Here is a 6000-nt window from a genome sequence, read left to right as displayed (position 1 = left end):
TCAAAATAAATGTTTTAACAAAAAAATTGTATGTCTTTGAAATAGACGAAGAACATGATCATAAAATTTATATAAATTATATTTAAGGTTGATTTTGTTGATAAGACTTGGCGATGGAAAAATTTAATATTGTACTTTATTAAATAAATTTCAATTTTTTAATTACACAAAAATCTTCTCATTAATTATTTTTTTAGTTATTTCTTCATCACCATCACATGTTATTGTCACGAGTGCATTTACATCATCGTAAGTATATGATATTGTTATTATACAATTTTTGTTATCACTCATATAATCCTGGACATTAATGTCATAAGTGTAAATAACTTGGGGTATAAATTTGTAAACAGCATCCACTTCATGTATTCTTGTAAAGAAAAAACAAAAAAAATGTTATATATATTTACAAAGGTATTAGGCTTGTCGTTCGAATACAACGAATAATCGAGGAAAAAATATATTATTAATTCGAATAAAATATTATTTGATCAATAATTGTCTATTAATCGAATAGTCGAAAAAAAATTTTCATCTTAAAATTTAAAAACTTACATATGCATAAACAGTTTATAAATTTATAAAAGTTTTATGAAACAGATTTTGTATGGAAATTTTGTTTTATAAACCTTTGATAAATTTATAAATTGTTTATGCATATGGGGGTTAGTTTATAATTTTATTCTAAGTTTATTACATTGATAGTCTTATTAGAAATTTTGGGTTTACACACCAATATCAGAACATTATGAAAAATAACCTGGAAACGAAAACATTGTGAGTACCAACAAAAGAATTGGAATGATTTTCCAATTAATATTAAACAACACAGATACAAACATACACCTGATAAATGTACTGAAAGAATTATCCGAATTTAAAAATTCTTTGAAATCTAAAGCCTTTCAGTGAAAAATTATTTCATAAAATATTTAAACAGACTTTATATAATTAAAATGCTATAATTTATTATTATTTATATCTGTATAAGTATTATTAATTTTGTATTTTTATTGATTGTTATCAAAATAAAATTAAACATTTTCTGAATATAATATTTTTACCCCTTATTCGTTCGAATAATCGAGGTAATAGTAAACTCGAATAATAAACTAATATTGGACTATTATTCGATTAAAATAAAAATCGAATAATTGACAACCCTAATAGATATAACTATATAATAAATAATAACAACTTACGAGTACAGGGGTCCGCCTTCTAGGTTTAATAGGTCCAAAGCAGCATCTAAAACTTTCTTGGCATCCGATATTCGATCACCATATAACTAAAATTACGAAGAGAAATTTCGTATTATTTGCATTTATTTTGATACTGTTATAGTTTCATACTTTTTTAGCATTTCCCAGTAACAAAAATGTCGAGAGGAAAATATAAAAAGCTATTCTTAACATATTTCAAATGTATAACTTTATTTACAAATTTTATTTTAAAAACTACTTACATTATTTGCATTACTTTTTGCTTTTATATGAACCATTTATTACACTATTGAATGCTTATTAAACGAAGAAATTTAATTCGCAGCACCCAATTAAATTATAATAACATTATTTGAGTGCCTCTTATACGATCCGATAGACTAGACTATAGACGAGCCTATACTTAGATGATGAGACTATAGACTAGAGACGAAACTATAGACGAGATAATAGACGAAACTATAGACAAGACTATAGACAAGACTAAGTGCGAGACTATAGACGATACTATAGAAGAGACAATAGACAAGACTATAGACGAGACTTTAGACGAGACTACACGCAGAGAAAAAATATAATTGGGCATGGTTACTGTAACCATTTATATAGTGTTACAAGATTTTTAACAATATTATAGTCACAGTAACCATTTACATGATTGTGGTAACCATAATATGGTTAATTTACGATTCACATAATTGTATCAAACATATATATGGTTACAGTAAACAAATATATGTTTGTGGCAACCATATTTATGATGAATATTTTTATCATAATATGTTGTTCTCAGATTATGATAAGCCTTAAGCCGAGAGCACCATAATATGATAAGTCCTTCATCATAAGAATGGTTGTCACAAACATATATTTGTTTACTGTAACCATATATATGGTTGATACAACCATGTGAATCGTAAATTAACCATATTATGCTTACCACAATCATGTAAATGGTTACTGTGACTATAATATTATTAAAAAACTTGTAACAATATTGAAATTGTTACAGTAACCATGCCCAACTATATTTTTTCTCTGCGTGTATAGATGAGACTATAGTAGTGACGAGACTATAGAAGATATTATATACGAGACTGTATTGAAGATTATAGGGAATACTATACGTGAAACTATAGAGGAGAATATAGGGGAGACCATATAGAGACTACAGGGGAGACTATAAAGGAGACTGTAGACGAAACTATAGACGAAACTATAGATGAGACTATAGATGAGACTATAGACGAGACGGCACTATAGAAGAGACTATAGACGAGAATATAGAAAGGATTATATACGAGACTACAGAAGAGACTACATACTGAATATAGACCTGAATATATATTTGCTAAATTCATGCATTTAAATGTTATCGACAACAAATTATTTCTGATCAACTGAGTACATTTAGGGGAAATTTCATTGAGATCGGCCTCGCTTTAGGCCACAGATAGACAGACTATGATTCAGAAACATAATTAAGAGGATGATTATGATGGTACTTTTTAATTTTTCTATATGATTGAACTTATAAACATGATAAGTTCCATATATTCTTCAGTGTACGCTAACGAATGAATTAACCCTTAAATGAATCTGGGTCTAAAGCCGGTCAAGTATGTACCATTTCAAAAGTTTAGATCGTTTGATAAAAATATTAAATTTTCTTTTACAATGTGCAACAAAGTTAAGTACTGCTGAATGAAATACTATTTATTCAAACACTTATTTGTAAAATCGTTCGATTAATTGTATGTTAGCTTTGTGTAGGCATCCACGCCTGCACATTTGACACTTATTGTGGAATATGCACTATTTGGCGTTGTGATTTCTACTGTGCATTCATGTGGCACATTATTGTAATCAAGCAAAATAGTATCGAAACGATATCCAATGTCAGCCGATATTCTAGAAGCTGAGTTGATATCACCAGCCCTACAACCAATTGTAGTTATTAAAGAAAGTGATTTATGAAACTGAGCCGTAAACTTACATGTAAAAAGTACCTCCTTTTACGTTTAGTTGGTCCAATCCGTATAGTAGTATATCAACAGCTTCTTTGAAATCTTCGCCACTTAACTGAAATATTTATACAGTAAAATACATTAGTGGCAATTAATGAAATATTAGTAAAATATTATTTAATAGTGCTTACAGTTTGGGCTGTAATTGCTGTGGCACATGAAACAAAAATTAATATTTTTATCATTTTTCAAGAATGCTTAAGTAAGTTACAACTAGCTGTGAAGTTTAGAATATAGAAATTTCTTAATTTAAAGCGTTAGTTTGTCATGGTATAATTTGGTATAATTTGCCGCGCACAGTCGTATCAAATGTATATATCGTTACCTTAATATAGAAAGGCCCTAACTCGTTTTTTTCCAAAATTGATTTTTTTGCATACTTCGATAGATAATCCCCTAAACACCACTGATAAAAGAATTGGAGTACTCTGACCGAAAATATCAAAAATACAAGCAGTTACAAAAATCCGTAAATCATTTTAATAATTTTTTTTTAAAAAGCCCTAACTCACTACTTGCTCAATGCTAAGTATAGGCTTATACATAGCACATAGGTCTAGAAATACACAATTTATGGCCAAAACTAAAATCTTGCGATGACATTTTTGGTACTGCAATGTGGAAGTAAACACTTGAAATATTATTATGTGGACTTCTGTTTTTTGAAAAACCTACTACAAGTTACACAGCGATGAAACAAAAATAAAATATTTTTCGTAAATTAAAAACAGATTTTTTAGTTAAATAAAGAAAATAATAAAATATTTCTTATTTAGATTATAGTTGATGATATATATTTTATATGTCAAAAGTTAAATCTTAAAAAAATTTGCTGATGTGCAGAATATATTAGATATATTTTATTCATTATTAATTTTTTATTTTTATACAGACTTCAGTTAAGAATAAAACAAAATTTTTACAAGTGTTGAAAAAATTATCAAATAGCGAACTTAGACCGATATGTTAGGAATTATTTGCAATCAATACATTTTGCCATAACTTGCCCTTTCGTTAAAATTAGCAATTTCTTAAGATTCGTTTTGACTCAAAAATTTTGTTTTTTTCAAAAACTGTATTTATATTCATTAAAACTTCCACTTTAATTAAGAATAAAACTAAATGTTTAAAAGTGTTGAAAAAAATATAAAACCCCGAAATTAGGCAAATTTGTTGGATAATTTTTTTAGTCAAATTATTTTATCATGTCTTGCCCGTTTTGTTAATAATGGACATTAAAGCAAATTTTTACTTAAAATATTTTTTTGGAATTTTTATATAGACTTTAAATAAAAATAAAACAAAATGGTTAATAGTGTTGAGAAAAATATAAAAAACCGAAATTAGATCAATATATTGAAAATTATTTGCAATAAATTTATTTTATCATAACTTTTTTTGATAAAAATTGAAATTTTTATAACGGCTAACTTTTTCTAAAAAATATAGTTTGAATATTTATACATAAATGAGTATAAAACAAAATCGTTAAAAGTGTTGAAAAAAATATAAAAACCCAAAATTAGACCAATATGTAAGAAAATTTTTGCAATCAATTTATTTTATCATGCATTGCCCGTTTGGTTTAAAATTACACTAAAAATATAGTTTGAATATTTATGCAGACTTTAAACAAAGATAAAACAAAATGGTTAAAAGTGTTGAGAAAAGTATATAAACGAAATTAGAGCAATTTGGTGGAAAATATTTGCAATCAATTTACTTTACCATAACTTGCCCGTTTTATGAAAAACTAAAAATGTTTAAGCAAATTATTACTCAAAAAATATATTTTTTTTTTGGTCATAAACATTTTTTGGTTCTAATTTTTAATACAGAATAAAACAAAATGTTAAAAAGTGTTGAGAAAAATTTTAAAAATTGAAATTATGTTGGGAAATAATTGCAATCAATTTATTTTACCATAACTTGCCCGTTTAATTTAAAATTTACATTATTTAAGCTTAATTAGCTTAAATAATGTAAATATTTTAAGTTATACATTTTTTTTAATACAGACTTAAAATAAGAATAAAATGAAATCTTGAAAAGTGTTGAGTGTGAAATATTAGCACATTAAAAATAAATTATTTAATTAAAATTTTTTTTTTCTAAATTTTTATTGGTCACAAAAGGGTTAAAAAGTGTTAAAATTTATTTCAACCTCTTACTTATTAGTATTCAATTAATTTTCAACGTAAAAAAGAAAGTATATGGTTTTGGCCAAAAAAACTATACTCCAGACCAATGTGCATAGTAGGCGTTGAATTTATTTAATTTTTAAAAATATGTGTTTTATATTACGTGCCTCATTTAGTGCTTATTTTTGTGAAAAAATCCATTATGCAATTGAATCGCACGACTAAGTATAATTTTATTAGCATCGAAATTATGACTGAAATATCTGATGAATGCATTTCGAAAAGGAAGAATAAAATCTCAGTAAAACAAATCGAATGAAAGGTAAAGAAGGAGTTTGTCATAAGCCTGCAAGACAACTGGGAGAACCTTGCTCGTCACGATTCTGTGAGAAAAGCACCTTAAGGCATTGTTCAGCTTTTACAGAATGTGTACGGAAAGATATTTTCAAATTGTTTTTGGAGATGTCCTGGGAACAAAAGCGTTTATATGTTACCTGCCTTATTATCTCCATAGAAAAGAAAAGATGTTCTGAAAATACAATACGATCCAAATCAATATCATATTTTTTGAGAATTTATTCAAACCGTTTACAAGTATGCCTTAACATG

At 26.4% G+C, this 6000-nt stretch overlaps 2 long non-coding RNA genes across 2 annotated transcripts; both read right to left on the bottom strand.

Moving 5' to 3' along the window:
* Nucleotides 1-233: 233 nt before the first annotated feature.
* On the bottom strand, nt 234-1455 carry LOC135964055 (uncharacterized). The gene is made up of 3 exons (XR_010576862.1): nt 1353-1455; nt 1203-1288; nt 234-370 (listed from the first exon to the last, which is right to left on the bottom strand). It is a non-coding gene; the product is annotated as an uncharacterized LOC135964055 (long non-coding RNA).
* Nucleotides 1456-2918: 1463 nt separating this feature from the next.
* On the bottom strand, nt 2919-3479 carry LOC135963174 (uncharacterized). Its single transcript, XR_010576827.1, has 3 exons — nt 3382-3479; nt 3220-3305; nt 2919-3161 (listed from the first exon to the last, which is right to left on the bottom strand). It is a non-coding gene; the product is annotated as an uncharacterized LOC135963174 (long non-coding RNA).
* Between the last annotated feature and the right edge of the window lie 2521 nt (nt 3480-6000).

This window comes from Calliphora vicina, chromosome 1 (genome assembly GCF_958450345.1).
Source record: "Calliphora vicina chromosome 1, idCalVici1.1, whole genome shotgun sequence".
NCBI lineage: Eukaryota > Metazoa > Arthropoda > Insecta > Diptera > Calliphoridae > Calliphora > Calliphora vicina.
Note: the sequence above shows the minus strand (reverse complement) of the source record. Positions and strands in the feature narration are given on the sequence as shown.